A 22,111-nucleotide genomic window follows, 5' to 3' on the forward strand; every position below is an offset into this window, starting at 1 on the left:
TGCCCGTTGTTAAGTATATATAAAAAAAGATATACAGAAAGAGAGTGTATTTCATGCTTTTATTACTTAAATAAGAACAATAAAAGAGGTACCCAACACTAGATTTTAAGAAAGTTTTAAAATATTAATAAAAATATTAAATATATGATGAAAAACAATCAAACTGTTATTTAAGAGATTTCCATTTTGCTTCTTGGTTGGTGTCCTCACTTGCATTTTTTTTTTTCTTTCACCTACGGACCAAAGGAACATGATTACAGGCGCTTAGAATACGCTGTTGCGCAGATGAACATTAAAAAAGAGTAAGGAATGTACGTGTGTGATCTCCACATTGGACGGCTGCCCAGGTGCCCACCTCAGGAAGAACCTGGAATATAAGTGCCGTCTTCACAACCGGTTCGCCGAACACAGCAAAAAAATTAGGTATTGGTTCTGCCAAACCGAAGCAAACGGGCTGGATCCCACCACCGGTTAATGTACTGAGATCAGAGGAAGACTTGCAGTTGTCGGCGATTTTAATTTCATATTGTTTCCACTGAAACTGTGGACTCCAGTTGTAATCCACATAGCACACATTCATGCAACCTGTGGGTTTCAAAGTAAATTTTCATCCAAAGTTCAAATATGAGCAACAATCAGTCTAACTCTATGGAAAGGTTCTTTGGGAAACCTTCCACAACACTAGGAACGAATGGGCTTTAAACCGTAAGTTGAAAACTCTGTAGAAAGGACTTTTAAAATTGTATCGAGTGCAAGAAAGTTCTATGAACATCTTTCCTAAGCATTTCTGTCCAGTCACATTTACAATCGCACGGGTAATAAAATTCACCACCACGACCAGAGGGTCTTCCATGTGGACCCCTGTTTATGCCTTAGATGTCCTTGGTCCTCATCCCCAAACCCTGTTGCGTGAATTATAAATGCTTCCTCCAGCCCCTATCATAACCAAGATGAGCTCTTTCTAGCCTCTCTGTTCTCGGGGCACACTGATTTTTTTTTTTTTTTAAAGCACTTTCGCAGCTCTTAATAATTCTATTGATACAATACGTTCTAGTTGTTTGTGAACATCTCCTTTTCCCTGTACGTTGAAAACATCAAAGGACAGAGGTGACCACAGAGGACACATGTGCCGCTGGTTGCAACAGTGAAGGTCTGACGGGCATGCATCTCCACAATCTGGAGCGGACCCTCTCCAGTGCCCTGCGTAGCAGTGACGCGCCCGCGCGTGTGTGTGCCAGGGAATCAGGGAATCAACCCTGGCGACTGCCTGGCCGGCCGGCGGAAAGCGCATGGCCCTCCACGCCGCCCTTGCCCAGTTGTGACCGTCTCGGGTTTCTGGAGTTTTCAGGAGTGTTTTTGCTGAGAGGCGCCTCGCTGTTCATCGGAGTGGAGTGCAACCTCCCTCCAGCGCGGCGCGCGAGAGGTGAGGGGGCATTTTAACGCGCGCGGGTGTTGGAGCAGGGCGGATTGATCGCGTCCCCGCCGCGTTGGCTGGAGGCCGTTTGGGACCCGTTCCAGGCTGGCGCCTGTTGGGGAGGCTGAGCCTGGAGGAGCCATCTGGGCCCGGGATGCAACAGGATTGGGGAGACGGCCGGACGAGCAAGGCCACCTAGCGGGCTTTGTCTCCGGTTCTGGCAGGTTCTCTGGGCCAGACCTTCCCGACGCGGAGCCGACCTGGGCCCGCGCGCGCGCGCGCGCACTAATGGGAAGGGGCCGGAGTGACTCACGTTTCACCAGCTCTTCCCTCCCCGTAACCGCTAAATTGTAGCTTTAAAAGGAAGTGACATGGGGTGGGGAGAGACGTCAGCTGAGGACCACTTTTTTTTTCCCCCCACGAAGGGTCCACCCCATGGGTGGAGTCTCGCCTTTTCTTTCCAGGGTTGGCTGACTTACAGCTCCCATAAACTAGTGGCAATTCCTGCAGCCCAGCCTGCTCCCTCCCAGTTTTGGTTTCTAAGTGCATGTGTCCGGGGCTGCCGGGAAGGAGGTATGTGCCGCTTGTGTGCCGTTTCCAGGCGCCTTCACCTCTGGGCGTGGTGGATTGCTCTCCCTCTCTCTGTCCCGGTCATTCCCTCCCGGGCTGGATTTCCCGAAACCCTCTGGAAGGGGTAGGTACGGAGGGAGGAAGAGTGCAGGCGGAGGAGGAGGAGGAGGAGGAGGAGGAAGTGAGGCGACAGTGGGGACGTGGAGGGCAGCCGCGGAAGGCAGAGGGGGCTCCGCTGCGACCAGACGGACCTTTCTTTTGTGCTCGGCTGGGTGAGCCTCTGTGGCCGCGCTCTCGGGGCTTGATGCTGTCCGCCCTGCGCCCGCAAACCCCCGGGGCTTACGGCTTTTATTATTGTTATTATTGTTATTATTATTATTATTCCCTGCAATAGATGAAGCTGGGAGGAGGTTCCTGTTACAGATCGGTTCTCTTTTGTGCCATGCAACACGTTCTTCCCTCGCTGGCGTTTCTATGGCAACCACCAAAATACTACACCTAATGCAGCCCCAACATCAATCGATGGATCTGCATTTCGTTTCCGAGCCGGGGGGCCGGCCCAGGGTGCCCACTTGCCCAGGCCGCGGCTGGCTGGCTGGCTGCAGCCCCGCGTGGCTTTGTGCTGTACCCCTTCCTCACTGGCGTTTTGGTTTTTCCCGATCACAGGAGTGCTGGGGGGAGGGGAGTTGTCAAGGAAACGGGGCATTTGTAATTACCTCTCAATGTGCTTAATCGTCGGCCTAACGAATCTCTACATCACCTCTAGGAATTATGGATGGAATGGTTTGGTGTGTATGTGAGTCCCCAGTTTCTGGGCTTTTGCAGAAAAACCTAAACGGGTCTCCAGACTGTGATGTTTATTTACGCTGTGATCCGACCACGGGGAAGGAGGGGGCGAGGAGGAGCGCTCACTTCTTTATAGGAGGTGAGACCCTAGCAGAAAGTTTGAGAAGGTGTTCTGAGAATCTGCTCTGAGCGATGGGGTGTTGTCTGCTCAAGTCGGCCTCAAAGGCTTAAATGCTGAGAGGAGGGGTCTTTGACTTAGCCCGAAATCTAAGTTCAACAACTGGGGGGGGGGGGTCACCAATGGGGAACGCAGCAGGATTCTCCCTTTCCGGGCCTCTGGTAGGCCCTGCAGGCTGACCACCCTGGCTGACGTCAGAGGGTGTGCAGACCTCTTGTTCAGAGCCAGGAGAGAGTTAACGCACCTGTGGTTGTTCATTCAGAATCCTCAGCGAGAAAGAAAGTATTACGAGGTAAGGGACAAAGTGCTGGGTCTGTGTAGGGGTGTAGGTGTGTGTAGAGCCGTGTGCAGAGCCCTGTGTGAGAGTTTGTGTGCGAGTATGCATGCGGGCACGTGGGCGTGGACAACGGGCAAATGGAGAGTCCTAAGTTGAAATGACTGAATCTCGTTAATTACCCTCAACGGGGAGAAAAGGAATTGATTGGCAGGGAAAACATCAAACACGAGAGACAAGGGTCATGCCTAGTAATGAGCAAAGTTAAATATGATCAGCGTCAGAGTACACGTGTTAGAAAGACATTGTCCAAACGGGCCTATTAACAGGGAGGAGTCAAACTAACCTCTGTATCCAGTTCATCCCTAGGAAATGGCCCTTAAAAGAATGGCGTCCATTTTCAAGCATTTCCAATTTTCCCAGTTAGCCTTTATAGGATGTATCTGTACTAATCCCATCCTTGATTCTTCAAATTATGTGGAATTCTGGATACAGGTGTGTGCCTGTCACGTACCCTCACAGCGCCTTCCGGCTACTAAAGCCAAAATCCTTCGAAACCTCACAGTCACCCCACCATGTGGAGGCAAGAGACGGGGTGGTCTTCAGGAAGGTGTTTGCCAAGATCCTTATCTAAACCTGCTGCTGCGGATGACTCTTAAAACTTACTAGCGTGGGCCCTGGCCAGTTGGCTTAGCAGTAGAGCGTTGGCCTGGCGTGCGGGGGGACCCGGGTTCAATTACCGGCCAGGGCACACAGGAGAAGCGCCCATTTGCTTCTCCACCCCCCCCCCCCTCCTTCCTCTCTGTCTCTCTCTTCCCCTCCCGCAGCCAAGGCTCCATTGGAGCAAAGATAGCCCAGGCGCTGGGGATGGCTCCTTGGCCTCTGCCCCAGGCGCTAGAGTGGCTCTGGTCGAGGCAGAGCGACACCCCCTGGTGGGCAGAGCGTAACCCCTGGTGGGCGTGCTGGGTGGATCCCGGTTGGGCGCATGCGGGAGTCTGTCTGACTGTCTCTCCCTGTTTCCAGCTTCAGAAAAATACTAAAAAAAAAAAAAACCTTACTAGCGTGCAGAGGCCTTAAGTATTTCAGATAAAAAAGCTATCCGAAAATGGGGACTCATTAGGACAGCACAAAACCAACTAGAACTAAGGGGGGGGGGAGATGAGAGAAGGGTTTAAAGGGCATAAAACACAGAAGAGCCGTGAAAAAAGATAATGCCTCGTTTTGAAAAGAGCACGGTGGTACCTGACTAGTCGGATGGTAGTTTTTTGATGTTTGCAGAGAGTCGTACGAGACAGGGATGCTAGTCACTGGTCTTCAAAGATACAGCTGTCCCGCGTGACCCGTCAAAGCGGGTAGACAGCGTTTAAGTTGCAGTCTGTGATGTGGGCACTCGTGGGTCTCCAGACCTGGAACTGCCCCACGGAGGCTCCTCCCGGGATGGCACTCTAGGGAAAAGCAGCAAGAATCATCGGGAAGCATAGCCAAAAATAAAAATAAAATGCGGTCCTATAACTGGACCCCAAGTAGAGGTTAAACACATCGTTAGCAGCCTTGACCGGGGGAAGGTCAATGAAGCTACAGCTGCAAAGCCAAGTTCGAGGTCCTCCCCTGGAAGTCTGAACAGAGGTGATGCCACAGGAATCACTTCTGCAGCTGGAGCCGGTCACCCTTGTCCTGGGATCCCGCCGTCCACAGGCTCTGAACTGGGCGCTGTGACGTGGTCACCCTTGTACTGGGATCCCACTGTCCACAGGCTCTGAACTGGGCGCTGTGACGCGGTCACCCTTGTCCTGGGATCCCGCCGTCCACAGGCTCTGAACTGGGTGCTGTGACGTGGTCACCCTTGTCCTGGGATCCCGCTGTCCACAGGCTCTGAACTGGGCGCTGTGACGCGGTCACCCTTGTCCTGGGATCCCGCCGTCCACAGGCTCTGAACTGGGCGCTGTGACGTGGTCACCCTTGTACTGGGATCCCACTGTCCACAGGCTCTGAACTGGGCGCTGTGACGTGGTCACCCTTGTCCTGGGATCCCGCTGTCCACAGGCTCTGAACTGGGCGCTGTGACGTGGTCACCCTTGTACTGGGATCCCACTGTCCACAGGCTCTGAACTGGGCGCTGTGACGCGGTCACCCTTGTCCTGGGATCCCGCCGTCCACAGGCTCTGAACTGGGCGCTGTGACGTGGTCACCCTTGTACTGGGATCCCACTGTCCACAGGCTCTGAACTGGGCGCTGTGACGCGGTCACCCTTGTCCTGGGATCCCGCCGTCCACAGGCTCTGAACTGGGCGCTGTGACGCGGTCACCCTTGTCCTGGGATCCCGCTGTCCACAGGCTCTGAACTGGGCGCTGTGACGCGGTCACCCTTGTCCTGGGATCCCGCCGTCCACAGGCTCTGAACTGGGCGCTGTGACGCGGTCACCCTTGTCCTGGGATCCCGCTGTCCACAGGCTCTGAACTGGGCGCTGTGACGTGGTCACCCTTGTACTGGGATCCCGCCGTCCACAGGCTCTGAACTGGGCGCTGTGACGTGGTCACCCTTGTCCTGGGATCCCGCTGTCCACAGGCTCTGAACTGGGCGCTGTGACGTGGTCACCCTTGTACTGGGATCCCGCCGTCCACAGGCTCTGAACTGGGCGCTGTGACGTGGTCACCCTTGTCCTGGGATCCCGCCGTCCACAGGCTCTGAACTGGGCGCTGTGACGTGGTCACCCTTGTCCTGGGATCCCGCCGTCCACAGGCTCTGAACTGGGCGCTGTGACGTGGTCACCCTTGTCCTGGGATCCCGCTGTCCACAGGCTCTGAACTGGGCGCTGTGACGTGGTCACCCTTGTCCTGGGATCCCGCCGTCCACAGGCTCTGAACTGGGCGCTGTGACGTGGTCACCCTTGTCCTGGGATCCCGCTGTCCACAGGCTCTGAACTGGGCGCTGTGACGCGGTCACCCTTGTCCTGGGATCCCGCTGTCCACAGGCTCTGAACTGGGCGCTGTGACGTGGTCACCCTTGTCCTGGGATCCCGCCGTCCACAGGCTCTGAACTGGGCGCTGTGACGTGGTCACCCTTGTCCTGGGATCCCGCTGTCCACAGGCTCTGAACTGGGCGCTGTGACGTGGTCACCCTTGTACTGGGATCCCACTGTCCACAGGCTCTGAACTGGGCGCTGTGACGCGGTCACCCTTGTCCTGGGATCCCGCCGTCCACAGGCTCTGAACTGGGCGCTGTGACGCGGTCACCCTTGTCCTGGGATCCCGCTGTCCACAGGCTCTGAACTGGGCGCTGTGACGCGGTCACCCTTGTCCTGGGATCCCGCTGTCCACAGGCTCTGAACTGGGCGCTGTGACGTCTGTGAAGGAAGCAGACGTCGTGGTCTGTGCCCTGCAGTTTCAATCCACCGGCCAGGGCTGACGACGTGTAGGTGAGCACAGAGCTGGAGAGAAGGGGGCCGAGCGGGAGGGAGATAGGAACACGGGATGCAGTGAGTCCGAGAAGGCTGTGACGAGGGTGATGATGGTGAAGGTTTGAAGGAAAGGAGAGACAATTCAAGAGGAAGGAGGCATAGGTGTCCCAGGTGACAGGGACAGGTGCTAAGAGATGGGTCATGGTTCAAGGTTCTTGTCCCGAACAGGGGGAAGTCTGTCTTGAGTGTGCAAGTGGGGCAGCTGGACTGTCTGCTGGTGGAAGGAGCTAGTAGATGGAGACTCAGGGACCGAATTCTGTTTTGATCAGAACAAGAACGCAAGGCCGTATGAGGAGGAGGAGGCACACTGTTTCCTAATCTGGTGTCCTTGAGCGGAAGCTCAAAAAGGAAAGGCTGTACTTAGGCCCTGGCCGGTTGGCTCAGTGGTAGAGCGTCGGCCTGGCATACAGGAGTCCTGGGTTCGATTCCTGGCCAGGGCACACAGGAGAAGCACCCATCTGCTTCTCCACCCCTCCCCCTCTCCTTCCTCTCTGTCTCTCTCTTCCCTTCCTGCAGCCAGGGCTCCATTGGAGCAAAGTTCACCCGGGTGCTGGGGATGGCTCCATGGCCTCCGCCTCAGGCGCTAGAATGGCTCTGGTTGCAACAGAGCAACGTCCCAGATGGGCAGAGCATCGCCCCCTGGTGGGCATGCCGGGTGGATCCCGGTCGAGCGCATGCGGGAGTCTGTCTGACTGCCTCCCCATTTCCAACTTCAGAAAAATACAAAAAAAAAAAAAAAAGTAAAGGCTGTACTTAAATCAGACTTTACACAAGTCAGAAACGTGGGAGAGGGAACCCCACCTCAGATGAGCTTTTGGCAAACTTACTGCATTTTGTACAGTCTGCTGTGTCCTGAAGGGAGGGTCTGATGGGTAGGGGACGATGCTGTGCTCACAGTTCTGGATTGTTTTGACACCTAAATATCTAGAAGAACCTGTGCAATCAAGCCTCGCTCAATAATGCTGACCACTCCCCAGAGCCTGGGCTACTCGAGTCAATGGTCGTAGCCCCGGACGGGGTCAGTTTGGATGGAAAGCAGGGTTTGGAACTCTGACATCTGGCTTCATGTATGGATCAGGGGATCACTGCTCAAGCCGTGGGAAAGAGGAAGTCTGACTCCTGCTCTTCTAACAAGATTTACGGGGCATTTATGATTTGCCAAGTGCTATGGACACCCTGTGAACAGAAGCAAACACAGTATAACCGGCAGCTGTTTTCAACTCCCCGAAGGATTTCCAGGGCGGGACTGTGACTGGCTGGTCTCCATTTTCTTTCAGTGACTGAGTAAGAGAAAATGTCTTCGAATAAGAACAACTTTAGATGAACATTCTCATGGAACGATCTATCTAACCTGCCTTCCTCTGTTTTTCAAGACACGCTCTTGCTTCATAAAGATTTTTCTACCTGCTTTCGTTTCTGCCTTCACTTGGTTCGTGCAGCCTGGTTTGCTCGGCCTCCTCTGACCCTTGGCCCTCCCTTTCCGTCCCCACTGACTCACGCAGACATACATACATGCAGACATACTACGCTCATCTTCCGCTCACCCATCCACGTACTCATTCGCTCAACAAGTGATGTCGAGTATCATGCGTCAGGCACTACAGACTATGGATATAGAAATAAATGGGGAAAAGATTATTTCTTCCCTACAGAACCTCAGGCACTAGCAGGAGACAGGTATGGAAAACAGCCGCTGAAACCAGGGGATATTATTTTTGACAGAGGCTTTTTTTTTTTTTTACTAATGTCACTGGATGGGTCTCTGACTGCTGAACAGTTTTTGGCACATGGGTCGTGCTGGGCAGAGGGAGAGAGTGCTTAGCAGTGGACTGTTGTCCAGCTTGTCATTTTCTGGTGTCTTCCGCGTTGGTTGAGCTTATGGCCGGTGTCTGTTTTCATTTGTTGAGGACGTAAGGGAGGAAGCGGGGTTTCTGACCCTGGAGACACACAGGGATAGAGCCCAGCAGGTGTGTACATTCGTTTGTGCAAAGTTTAGGCTGAGCTGGACACTCTCCCCTAGCGAGTTGCTTGTTGACTTCTGTGGGACCGGAGTTCCTTCCTGATGGATTCACAGTACTGCGTATCTGAAAGGAAAAGTCCCACCCGCATCAAAATGCCACACTCATCGGCTTCCGAGGTGTCCTCTCGCCATTTAGACTACATTTCCCATAACACGTTCAGGTCTGTATCTCATTCTGACAAAACCAAGTTGCCTTCAACACCCAAAATAAAAACATTATAACCTTGTCGCCGTACTTCCTGCTCTGTTTCCTGATGTCGTGAAGCCCCCGTTGGTAGAGTTGTTTTGTTCCACTTAACGTCTACCTTCGTGATGGAAATTATGTGGGCAACATAACTGGGTTCACCTGGAACACCGCCGTCCTCTGGCCTGCTGGCCTGTCCCTCCGAGGAAACGAGAAAATGTCTGACAAGTTCCTTCTTTGTTATGTTGATCTCAGATGAGATCAGCTTCTCCCTCAGGCGTGCCCTTCCCCATTCCCCATTCCCGGGTAAACACAGATCTCTCCGCTCTGAACCGGAGTCGTACCTGAGAGCTATTCCGTGGTCGTTTCTGTGTAGGACCCTACAAAAGAAGAGGCTCTTTTTGAACTTCCTGGTAGTTTGATTGAAGCTGGACACTAAAATTCCTGCAGAAGCCAGCAGAGACTGTGAGATGACCAGCCAAGCTGTCGGACATATGAGAATGAGAGCGGCCCACCTTCACTGAGGGCTTCCTGGGTGTCAGCCTAGTACGTAGACTTTGCATTGATTAATTCATTTCATCCTCATGACAGCAAACTGCGCACATAAAAAGCTACCATCACTTTCCATTTCACAGATAAAGAAACTAAAGATAAGGGAAAGTCACTCAGTATTATAATCAGTAGCAGGGCGGAGATTTGAAACCAGACTGTTGCCTTCTAGAGCTCCAGCTCTGAACCACTGTGCCCTCCCATCTCGATGGTGTCATCCTCACCCATCCGTCCCCAGGGCCCGCACAGGGCCCCGGACAGAGCAGACATGCAGTACATACTTCTGGAATAATGACCGGCTATCTACCACGTAGATCTTACCCTTGCTGGCTCTCACCCAGTTTGAGCACTGGAAAACCGTCGTCGTCGTTTAGAACCTGGGGAAGAAGGAGGAGTCATGCTCTTAAGACAAGCTGCTCTGGCCTGGAGGGGCGTTGCTGTCGTGCTGTGGTTTAGACACCAGGGGACACCTCGGGGAAGGGAAGGGCCCCGGGTGAAGGTGTGACTCACAGCGCCGCAGTGATACATCCCATTAACTGTGAACTCTCCCCCCACCAGCGTTTGGACTTTGTGGAGGAGCTGCTCCTCAGGGTGCCTGTGGAGGCGCTCTCGGGGTCCCCAAGGCTGTGAGTGAGGAGTCGGAGACTTTCTTTTCTGTTGTTGACTGTCAACCCATCCATCGCCCAGTATGAAGGCAGAGTGACACGTGTCCGCAGAGCTAGGCAGCGCTGCGCTTGGACCAACTCTGAGACGAGAACGGGAGGGATGAAGGGGCCCAGGAGGGGAAGGGGGTCTTTCCCCTCCTCACCACTCCCTCTGAGCTGTCGCCTCTCTGCGGGCAGAGGTGACCCGGGCTGATGACATTTTAAAGAGCGTGCCCTTCCCAAGTGCTCCTGCCTGGTCTGCTGCCCTCTCCACAGGAGACCAGTCTATCACCCCCAACCTGGCTCCTCCCTCCTCTCCCTCTCCTGCCCTGGGGAAGGAAGGCTGAAAGGACAGGGGCTCCCTCTCCCAGATGTCTGTCACCCTCTGTGCCTGTCCCCCGAATATCTGGCCCCAGTTCTCCTGAAGTCTTCCTCCACCTCACTCATCCTTCATAAAATTGTCACTCTGTCTTGATGCTATCACATTGGAGGACCAGTCTCTCTCTATAGTTGATACCAGTCTCTCTCTATAGTTGATACCAGTCTCTCTCTATAGTTGATGCCAATCTCTCTCTATGGTTGATGCTATCACATTAGAGGACCAGTCTCTCTCTATAGTTGATGCTAGTCTCTCTCTATAGTTGATGCTATCACATTGGAGGATGCATCTCTCTCTCTATAGTTGATGCTATTACATTAGAGGACCAGTCTCTCTCTTTAGTTGATGCCAGTCTCTCTCTATAGTTGATGCTATCACATTGGAGGATGCATCTCTCTCTCTATAGTAGGTGCTATCACATTAGAGGACCAGTCTCTCTCTATAGTTGATACCAGTCTCTCTCTATAGTTGATACCAGTCTCTCTCTATAGTTGATGCCAATCTCTCTCTATAGTTGGTGCTATTACATTAGAGGACCAGTCTCTCTCTATAGTTGATACCAGTCTCTCTCTATAGTTGATACCAGTCTCTCTCTATAGTTGATGCCAGTCTCTCTCTCTAGTTGGTGCTATCACGTTAGAGGACCAGTCTCTCTCTATAGTTGATACCAGTCTCTCTCTATAGTTGATACCAGTCTCTCTCTATAGTTGATGCCAGTCTCTCTCTCTAGTTGGTGCTATCACGTTAGAGGACCAGTCTCTCTCAATAGCTCCATCCCCGTGACTGCCCCGGGTGCTCATGGAGGGCAGGGGCCTCCTCAGGGTGCTGTTTCTGGCACAGAGCAGAGCCCCTGCATTGGGCACAAGGCGGCACCGTCAGAATTTCCTCATCTGATGGCCTCCCAGCCAGATCATCCCAGGTTGACAGGGCAAAATCTTTAGGGCATATTCTCAATCTTGGTTCTGTTGAGTTTGGGGCTAGATTGTTCTTTGTTGTGGGGACTGTCCTGTGCATGTAGGACACCTGGCCACATCCCTGTCCTGTGCATGTAGGACACCTGGCCACATCCCTGGGCTCCACCCTCTTGATGCCAGGAGTATTCCTCCCACCCCAGCTGTGACAGCCTGCAATGTTCCAGGTAGGGCCACATGTCCCCTGGAGAGGCAGACCCCTGCTGCTGAGGACCTCTGGTTCAGGAATTCCAGCCGGCTTCCAGAAATCCAGCCAGTTCCCTCCCCGATCCGATCCGATTCGATCCGATCTGTGCCAACCTGTCGCTCAGGACTGACTTGAACACCAGGCTTACAGAGACCAGTCAAACCAAAGGGGCAGTCCATTCGTTTAAATTAATACAGAGACAGGAATGGAAAAGCTGTGTATGCAGAGAGTAGACATGTCACCAGAAGTATTCCGATCCTTGGTGCTAAACCTGCCGGCAGAGCCTGCCTGGAGAGTCACCTTGTCACTCGAGGTTTCCTGGGAGCTGGGACAGGGCTGGGCACCCACCGCACGCGCCCTGCCCACCCTCCAGAGCTCTGTTTACAGAGTCCCGGCCTGTCCTGAGCTCTCAGGGGCCAGCCCCTGCCTCCTGTGCAGGGATTAACACCCCGAAAGGAAGAGGGGGAGAGACCCGCATACCTGACTGGCATGCCTCTGCTGGGACTTGCTCATTGAGTCTGCTTCCCCCGTGAACTATGCGCTCCACCCGTCTCACTAGTTATTCATTTGCCTCCTAGCACCCACCCTCCCTCTCTGTCTCCAGCAGTTCTCACTTGGGCGAGAGGGGCAGTTTCCTGGCTGGTCCTGGGACCTCCGCCACCAGCCCAGGTCAGGCCCAGCGCCCGGCTGGTGTTCGGTGTCTCCCTGGCTGGTCTGCTTGTCTTGTCTGCCCGCCTCCTCGCTGCCAGGATCAGCATGTGGCGTGAGCGTGGCAGGTCTGTTACTCCAACCCCCCCCCCCCAGTTCTAGAATCTTCTTACAGCGAATCTTCCGAGCCCTGTGCCAGCCTGCGGTTGGCCACCCGTGGGGGTGGGGAGGGCAGAGACGAGCCAGGCAGGACTGCCCAGAGGACCAGCCAGCCCGGAATCGGAACCGAGCGTTTTCACAGAGTTTGGGGAGGAGGAGGGTGCAACCTCTGTGGGAACCTTGGAAAGGGCACCGCGGACCGCCCTGTGCGGTCTGGGGTCGCAGAGATGCTTTCTAGAGAGAGAGCAGCCCTGAGTGAGGTCCAGGAGCAGGAGGACGCTGCGACAGGGCTCCGCTCACCGGAGGGCGGGTGGTTCTCAGGTGGCAGGAGCAGGAGAACGTGGCCCGGCGGGGAAGGGGCGCAGGCAGCCCCCAGTCGGACCGGCACCAGCGCGGTGGAGGGGCCGGGCAGGCCTTGGGGCGCGGTGGAGGGGCCGGGCAGGCCTGGGGGCGCGGTGGAGGGGCCGGGCAGGCCTGGGGGCGCGGTGGAGGGGCCGGGCAGGCCTGGGGGCGCGGTGGAGGGGCCGGGCAGGCCTGGGGGCGCGGTGGAGGGGCCGGGCAGGCCTGGGGGCGCGGTGGAGGGGCCGGGCAGGCCTGGGGGCGCGGTGGAGGGGCCGGGCAGGCCTGGGGGCGCGGTGGAGGGGCCGGGCAGGCCTGGGGGCGTGGTGGAGGGGCCGGGCAGGCCTGGGGGCGTGGTGGGTGCCAGGGGGGCATGCAGGGAGGAACCTGGCTGACCGCTCGGAGAATTGCAGGAGGCGGATCCGCGGACTTAGGTAACTGGTCAGACAGAGGGCCTCTCTGACCCCCTGGGACACTCAAGACAGGAAATAAACCTCTTTTCTATGACCTTCTTCCCCAAGGCTTTGTAGTGTCGCCATCTGTGCACTTTTAATACTAACCAGCACTTTGTGATGGCACCTCACACCGTGTGGGGAGCTTGGCATGGCAGACCTGACTTCGTCTTGACTCCAGCCCAGTCGGTAATAAGGCACCCTCTCCCCTCTGACGGGACAGTGAGGCCCTGGTTAGCTCGGCCAGGAATACCTGCCCGCAGAGCACAGACTGTGACTCTGGGTCTGGGAAGAATTACAAAAGCATCGCCTATTCCGGAATGAGAGAGACATTCTTGCCCACAGTTTCCCTGGGTCTTCCAAGAGTCTAGGGGTCGGGAACCTTTTTGGCTGAGAGAGCCATGAACGCCACATATTTTAAAATGTAATTCCATGAGCCCTGGCCGGTTGGCTCAGCGGTAGAGCATCGATCGGACTGGCGTGCGGGGGACCCGGGTTTGATTCCTGGCCAGGGCACATAGGAGAAGCGCCCATTTGCTTCTCCACCCCCACCCCTCCTTCCTCTGTCTCTCTCTTCCCCTCCCGCAGCCAAGGCTCCATTGGAGCAGAGATGGCCCGGGCGCTGGGGATGGCTCCTTGGCCTCTGCCCCAGGCGCTAGAGTGGCTCTGGTTGCGACAGAGCGACACCCCGGAGGGGCAGAGCGTCGCCCCCTGGTGGGCGTGCCGGGTGGATCCCGGTCGGGCGCATGCGGGAGTCTGTCTGACTGTCTCTCCCCATTTCCAGCTTCAGAAAAAATACAAAAAAAAAAAAAAAATGTAATTCCATGAGAGCTATACAACGACCCGTGTACGTTACTCATTATCCAATAAAAATTTGTTGTCCCAGAGGACAGCTGGGATTGGCTCCAGCCACCCGCAACCATGAACATGAGCGGTAGGAAATGAATGGATTGTAATACATGAGAATGTTTTACATTTTTAACGTTATTATTATTTTATTAAAGATTTGTCTGCGAGCCAGATGCAGCCATCAAAAGAGCCGCATCTGGCTCACGAGCCATAGGTTCCCGACCCCTGGTCTAGAGTGAACAGACTCTCCGTGACTTCCAGATGTGCAAAAATCCACCCCCCTAATCATGTGGAAATGTAAGGGGTTACTTCAGACCAAACGCTCTCCTGAAAATCTGGCGGTGTCACGAACATCCCCCTTGGCCTCCGTCTCTAAGGGAATGATAGGGTTAAAATTTAAGTAGGAAAAACAGGGAGAGAGGACCACAGAGCTATTTTAAACGTGCCTGATTGCTTTAATTATTCACATTGGTTTCAGTTTTAGCCCAGTGAGGCCCTCCTCCCCCACCTTCCGCACGCCTGCCTCAGACGACGGCACTGTGATTTGTCTGTAAGACAGCCTGGTCTGCAGCAGCTCCCCGGCCGGCCCTCCTGCCCCCCGAGAAGAGGCGCCCTTCTGGGGGGAGTGCTTTGTTTGCGAGGTCGGGGTCCGGCTGTGTCCTGGGGGTGCCCTTTCCTCATGACCGCCGGCCGCACCAGGTGACACGGCCCCGCCTGCCTCCCGGGCAAGGGGGGGGGATTAGCAGCCTGGCAGTTAAGGTGTGTGTCCCTGTCAAAGGCCGCAGGAACACTTCATTCAGGAGGACCTGGGAGGCAGGCAGGCAGACGGCTCAGCCTCCTTCTCTGGACACTCTGTGCCCGGCCATGTAGACGGGAGCCTTTTAAGGACCGTGAGAAGCAGCCTGGCCTCAGGGAGGGGCAAGGATAGGCGGCAAAGCCTGGGTCATGGCCACCTGCTTATTCCCCTCAGGACCTCAGGCTCCTTGGGACCAGGGGCTGTCTCTTGTTCTGGACTGCCCCTGGCACTGGGAAGTGTCCTGTAACATCCTGTGTCCTGTGTCCTGACCTGGCTGGGGAGGAGTGCAGAGGAGATGCGCACTTTACAGCATGTTCCGGGGCCATTTTGGTGGAGCAACAGTGGGTGTGAGCTGTGGGATGGACAAACGGGTGTGAACTACAGGATGGACGGGTGTAAGCTGTGAGATGGACAGGTGTGAGCTGTGGGGTGGACAGACGGGTGTGAACTACGGGATGGACAGGTGTGAACTATGGGATGGACAGGTGTGAGCTACAGGATGGACAGGTGTAAGCCGCGGGATGGACAGATGGGTGTGAGCCGCGGGATGGACAGATGGGTGTGAGCCGCGGGATGGACAGATGGGTGTGAGCCGCAGGATGGACGGATGGGTGTGAGCTGCAGGGTGGATGGACGGGTGTGAGCTGCAGGATGGACGGACGGGTGTGAGCTGTGGGATGGACAGGTGTGAGCTGTGAGATGGACAGGTGTGAGCTGTGAGATGGACAGATGGGTGTGAGCTGTGGGATGGACAGACAGGTATTGGCCGCAGGATGGATGGGGCCAGCTCACTCCAGCGTCAGTTTTACCTAGAGGTCCGAGGGAAAAGACCTTTTGGAAAAGAACACAGGCTGGATGGGCCGCGCCGTGCAGCAGGTTCACATGAGCTGTAGGACAAAACGGAAGACCGTCCGTGGGGGGGGGGGGGTGGCTTCAGCCCATCGCTCCGGACCCTGCATGGCCGGTTCCTCTGCTGAAGGGAGTATGTCAAAAGGGACTCTGAGTGGGAAAGAAGAATAGATTTGTCCCCTGCCCTCCCCTGCCTTACCACTGTCTCTAAGCGGACAGTCTTGGTGGGGTGGCGTGGGGCGGGGCCAGCACCGTCCCTGAGGGCCCGTCGGCCTTGGCTGTTTTCCTTCTCTCTGTGCTTCTGTTCGTCTAACTGACCCTGTTGCTGGGGTCTCTCTCTCTGGTCGCCCACCTTTTGGGGCTTCCCTCCCTTCTGTGAGAAGAGTCCCTTCTCCAGGTTAGCCCGGGCTGGGTTTGTTCTTTGTGACCCGTCTCCTGCCCTGACCTTGACACTCTGTCGGATGAGGAAGTGCTGTACCTCCTCTGCTTGCTGTTAACGCCTCCCGCCCTTTCGTGAGGAGTTCTCCTCCTCGCCTCAGGAAGGCTTGCTGGGCTTATCTTTCACAATCTGAACCAAACTGTTAGGCACCTGACATTTACCAGTGCAAATCCCAGCAAGCTAGCATAAAGGTACCTGCCACTTTCAGGGTCTCCCACTCCCCAGGGGGGTTGAAGAGGACCCACCGGAACAGCCTGCGTGAAGAAGAGCTTGGATGGAGATTGTGACTGATGGAGAGGGAGAACCAGTACCTATCTACCCCAGCAAACCACTTTTGTTCTTTACAAGGAGGTGTGGGGGGAGAGGCCCTGGCCGGTTGGCTCAGTGTTGGAGCGTCGGCCTGGCGTGCAGAAGTCCCGGGTTCGATTCCCGGCCAGGGCACACAGGAAAAGCACCCATCTGCTTCTCCACCCCTCCCCCTGCAACAGAGCAGCACCCCAGATGGGCAGAGCACCGCCCCCTGGTGGGCATGCCGGGTGGATCCCTGTCGGACGCATGCGGGAGTCTGTCTGACTGCCTCCCCGTTTCCAGCTTCGGAAAAATGAAAAAAAAAAAAAAAAAGAAGGTGTGGGGGGAGAGAAGTCCACACTGTGGACTCTGTCCAGGCACAAGCAAGCCGAGTTTTATGTAATGTAGTAGAGAATGACAAGGAAGAAGGGTGGGCTTCTCCCTCGTGTGTGTGTGCAGGATCTTCTTAAAACCATGTTGCTAAGCATGTCTGTGAAGTGTCACTTGATCCAACACTTCGCAGTAGTCACTGGAAAACGGGAATAGTGCTGTCAAACCATGAGGCGTCTGCACACTGCAGCATCGCCATACGTTTCCGTGAAATTCATGTTGGAATATTCGTGATTGACGTGGTGAGGCGCCCGCTGGAAGTGGAGAAAGGGTACTCTCTGACCACAGGAGTTGATCATCTGATTCAGATGAAATGAAGTCTGCTACATGTATCCCATTTAAGAGCTGGTAAGATACCTAGTTGGGCACCGACTCAGCCACGTAGAACACAACCTCAAATATGAAGTACAGAGTGAGCAAGATCCTTGCTGAAAGCCTGCGTACTTTACTGGGCGTAGCCCGAGTTTAGCCTCTTGGAGCGTCTGTTCCTGACCGGGGCTGGAATGGGCTAAGCGGGGCGGTTCATCAGAGCAGGTGAGAGCGGGCCAGAGAGGCGCCCGCTGGATGGGCGATGACCTGGCGCTCACGCTTGGGGCTCCGACGCAGTCGTGGATGCCCCACGGAGCGTGTGGAGGGAAGACGTGGCCGTGGTGAGCAGGGAGCCACATCTCACTCTCCGCAGGTCTCAGGGGCAGAGTCCCACTGTGTTCTCGGCCTTGCCTGTCCACTGGAACCACTCACCGTGGACCAGCTAAGTCTCTGGTTCCTCATTTTAGTTATTTTAAGTTTTCTAGGTGATTCTTATGGTCTGGGAGAACTGGAAACATGTGATAGAAGGGGGTTGGCTAGCAGGAAAGTGACCAGAGAGAAAGGAAACCAGAGCTAGGACAAAGGCAGGGGTGAAGGCGGTGGCGATGGAGGTGATGATGGAGGCGGTGATGGAGGTGATGATGGAGGCAGTGGTGGAGGTGATGGAGATGGTGATAGAGGCGGCAATGGAGGCAGTGATGGAGGTGATGGAGGTGGTGATGGAGGCGGTGATGGAGGTGGTGATGGAGGTGAAGATGATGATGATGATGATGATATCTAAATTTAAGATTATCATGTAATAGGCAAGGTTTTTAAAACACCTAATCCTCACAACCCTGTGAGGTAGAAGCTATTATTACCTCCATTGTAAAGATGCAGAAATTGAGGTTCAGTAGTGTGTCCAGGGTCCCATGTCCCATTAAGCCAAGCTGGTTCTTTGGCTCTTGAGCCCCCGCTCAGGTGTTCGGGTTGACACCTGCACACCACACAGCCTCTTTGGATGCTCAGTATGGGACGGTCCGTGTCACAGAAGTGCAGAGAGAACTGATGGTCTATTCAGTGGTCGGCAAACCGCGGCTTGCAAGCCACATGCGGCTCTTGGGTCCCTTGACTGTGGCTCTTCCACAAAATACCACGTGTGGGCACTACCTCGATAAGGAATGTACCTACCTATATAGTTTAAGTTTAAAAAATTTGGCTCTCAAAAGAAATTTCAATCATTGTACTGTTGATATTTGGCTCTGTTGACTAATGAGTTTGCCAACCACTGATCTATCTAATCACTAAAGACCACGGGAATAGGAACAATAAAACCAGTTAGAGGACATCCCTTTATCCCTCGTTTCTGTTTTTCCCAGCATCTCTTGAATGTTGCTTTAATAGTGTGGTGGGATGTTATGGTAGAAAGAATCTGGAAGGTTCTATGATGGCTGACTGACATCTGTCCCTAGAAGAGAGGCAGAGTTCAGTTACTGAGTTTTTCCACATAACTACCAGGTTGATAATGTTATATTATTAGCGGGATTTATGGAAAGTGAAATATGATGTCTTTGCTTTGTCAATGGTGATGGCCATGTTGGGGTGCACTGTAGTCAAGTTACTAATACACAGGCCGGGGCATTTCACTGGAAGGAGCAGGGAGGTAGAGATAACTGACCATTCAAGTCATCCATACTATGAAGGTTTATTAATCGCCTGCCATAGCCAAGTCCATACTGGACGCTGTGGACTCCAGATAAAAACCACCCTTGCTCCTAGGGAGTTCAGGCTGTGGGAAGGCAGACGTATAGATGGGGGGGGGGAGGGGTGACGTTGACTCATGATTTGTGGCCTCGGCCCGGCGCTGAATCGTGTGTCGTCTACTCATGAATTAAGTACCCTTGACCGCACAATGGCGAAGTTCCGTAATAGTGTCCTCAGTGGATGGAGAGGGACCGTGAGACGATGGGGAGGATGCCCCTAACATTTGGGGGTGGGCGGCAGGCTGGTGCGGGCCAGGGCAGGGTTTGAAGGACAGACACGACATTCGGTAAGCTAACAGTGGGGGTGGGGTGGGGAGGCCATCGGGCAGTTGGGACAGAGCCCGACAGTGACCCGGTGTCGGGGAAGGACAGGGGCCGGCACGGGCAAGGCTCCCGGGAGCATGCCCTCCCCGGACAGGGCTGCCCTGCCTCCCTCTGCCGGCCCTGGTGGAGGCAGGTGCCCAGGAGCGTGCCCTCCCCTCTGCCCGGCCCTGGTGGAGGCAGGTGCCCGGGAGCGTGCCCTCCCCTCTGCCCGGCCCTGGTGGGAGCAGGTGCCCACGAGCGTGCCCTCCCCTCTGCCCGGCCCTGGTGGAGGCAGGTGCCCGGGAGCGTGCCCTCCCCTCTGCCCGGCCCTGGTGGAGGCAGGTGCCCAGGAGCGTGCCCTCCCCTCTGCCCGGCCCTGGTGGAGGCAGGTGCCCGGGAGCGTGCCCTCCCCTCTGCCCGGCCCTGGTGGGAGCAGGTGCCCACGAGCGTGCCCTCCCCGGACAGGGCTGCCCTGCCTCCCTCTGCCCGGCCCTGGTGGAGGCAGGTACCTGCACCCGACTCTCTATTCTAAAGCACACTGAGCCCTCCAGGGGGTCACTGTTAGCCTTTGACTTTAAAGGAGAGATGTTCCTATCGGCCCTCCCCGCGGCGTAGCAAGCTCCCTGTGGCCGCCGGTGACAGCAGGCCACCGTGAAGCGGGGGGTCCGGAGACCAGCTGCGGTCCTAAGCGGGGACACCAACCAGGCTTGTTTGCACCCCGACTGGAGAACTGAAGATAGCACCCATGTCGTCTTCTTCCTCTTTTTAAAAAAATTTCATCCCTCCTTCCCAGTCATTCTTGCCCACACTCCTTTTTAATTTCCGTGAAGAAAATTAAACTGACTCCCCCTATCCAAAGACCACACCCATCATATATTTTTACTGTTGGGATTTCAACAGTTCTTCTAAAACATTTTTTCTTCCGTTCATTCGTCTAATATTTTTGACAGCCCTATCAAGACGTACTTGGCATACGATGAAAGTCACGCGTTGTAAGGGTGCCGTTCGGTGGGTTCTGGTGAACTTGGGCCGTTGGCCCTGATCACCAGAATCCAGCGTAGAGCCCCCCACCGCCCCCCAGCCTCCCCCATCGCCCACCAGCCTCCCGCGTCCGTGCACAGGGTGCTCCTGCCACCTCGAGCCCCAGGCCGCCGGTGACCCACCTTCCGTTTCCAGAGTTTTGCCTTCTATGGGAACGGCAGACACGGACTTACTCAGCAGGTCGTTTTGTCTGGCTCCTTCCGTCCAGCGGAAGCGTGTTACGGTCCGTCCCTGTGTAGCCCAAGTCAGTAGCTTGTTTATTTGTTTTGCTGAGCAACATTCCATTGTTTGGAGAAACCAAACAATGCTGAATTCATTCACCTGGTCATGGATATTTGGTTAGTTTTCAGCATTTACCTAATTCCTTTTTTATTTTTAGCAAGAAAGACAGATAGGAAGGGAGAGAGATGAGGAGCATCAACTCATAGTTGCAGTTGTTCATTGATTGCTTCTCATACGTGCCGTAACCAGGGTGCTCCCGTTGAGCCAGTGACCCCTGGCTCAAGCCAGGACCTTGGGCTGAAGCCAGTGACCTGGGGCTCCAGCCAGAGATCTGGGGCTCCAGCCAGCAACCTTGGGATCATGTCAATGATCCCACACTCAAGCTAGCAACTCTGCACTCAAGGTGGTGAGCCCACACTCAAACGGTGATCTCGGGGTCTCAAACCTGGGACCTCAGCGTCCCAGGTCAACTCTATCCACTGCGCCACCACTGGTCAGCTGACATTCATCTTATTTTAAGTTTCCTACTTTTATTCCTGATCCAAAGTACATATTAGAAATAAGTCCCATTTTCTTCAGTTCTGTATCTCCAGAATCCCATGGCAGTCTTGAGGGGGGGCGTGATCTCCATGGTAACAGCTGAGGAAGAGTGAAGATGGCTGCCCCCACCCAGCCCTGGCCACAGGGGCTGCATGGGAGGCTGTCGCTGGTCAGATGAATAACTCGGACCGGGGGGACAGGGAGTCTCCTGGACCTGACGCTGGGGAGCCGGGAGCATGAACCTGCGGTGTCTGTCTTGTTGGCTCACTTGTTTTACACCCAGAAAATGTGACCATTTGGATGTTGCCAAACCGATAGACCCATTTCTTTTCCCTCAATTATTTATCTCCCCACTGATTTCATTAACTAAATGAAGCTTCTGGCAAGTCTCCAAGCGTCCTCCACGAACTCTTTCCCTAAGTGTCTTCTCCGTGCAGGCCCGTGCTGGCCCCTGGGGGACGGACGGGGCAGCCCCTGACGCCGTCCCGCCTGGCGGAGTCCCGCTCCCTGGAGGTCCGGTTAGCTCCCGCTCTCCCGGCCGTCAAAGGGGCAGCTGATCCCATAGGTCGCAGGGGTCTCCAAACTTTTTACACAGGGGGCCAGTTCACTGTCCCTCAGACCATTGGAGGGCTGCCAAATACAGTGGTCCTCTCACTGACCACCAATGAAAGAGGTGCCCCTTCCAGAAGTGCAGTGGGGGCCGGGTAAATGGCCTCAGGGGGCCGCATTGCGGCCCGCGGGCTGTAGTTTGGGGACACCTGGAGTGTCACCTGTTCTGCGTATTCGAATCCTGACACTTCATCCGAATGTAATCCCGGGGAGCCGGCTGCAGCATCTAGGGCCTGTCACACCCTTGCCTGGGTCGCATCGAGAGTCATGAACAGAAGCGGAGCAGTCACTCTCATGACCCAGAGGGCGTGGAAACGGAAGTTGATGTGCTCTCTCAGAAACTGGGCAGTCCACGAAGGGCCTTGTCGGACACCGGGAGCATTCGGTCCGCGTGAAGGTGGGACCCGCCCCACGGAAGGCGTTCTCTGGATTGTGAGCGCAGGGACCTGTCACCCCGGCTGGTGGCCGCAGAGGTCGTCGACGTGCAGACCGGCCTGATTTCCCGCTGCCCTCTCAGGCTGCC

At 55.2% G+C, this 22,111-nt stretch overlaps 1 protein-coding gene across 5 annotated transcripts in view; it reads left to right on the plus strand.

The window, feature by feature from the left end:
- The first annotated feature begins 1,290 nt into the window (after nt 1-1,290).
- The window catches only part of AGPAT4 (1-acylglycerol-3-phosphate O-acyltransferase 4), a 114,035-nt gene continuing 93,214 nt past the window's right edge, over nt 1,291-22,111 (plus strand). Inside the window, exon 1 of one of the 5 annotated variants that reach the window (XM_066371681.1) lies at nt 1,291-1,423. The gene's annotated coding sequence lies outside the window, so the exon portion shown is untranslated. Of the gene's footprint in view, nt 1,424-1,857; nt 2,109-12,213; nt 12,283-16,964; nt 17,171-22,111 lie in introns of those variants that run through there. The other 4 variants (XM_066371678.1, XM_066371679.1, XM_066371680.1 and 1 more) reach the window with 4 other exon arrangements.

This window comes from Saccopteryx leptura, chromosome 3 (genome assembly GCF_036850995.1).
Source record: "Saccopteryx leptura isolate mSacLep1 chromosome 3, mSacLep1_pri_phased_curated, whole genome shotgun sequence".
NCBI classification, from domain to species: domain Eukaryota; kingdom Metazoa; phylum Chordata; class Mammalia; order Chiroptera; family Emballonuridae; genus Saccopteryx; species Saccopteryx leptura.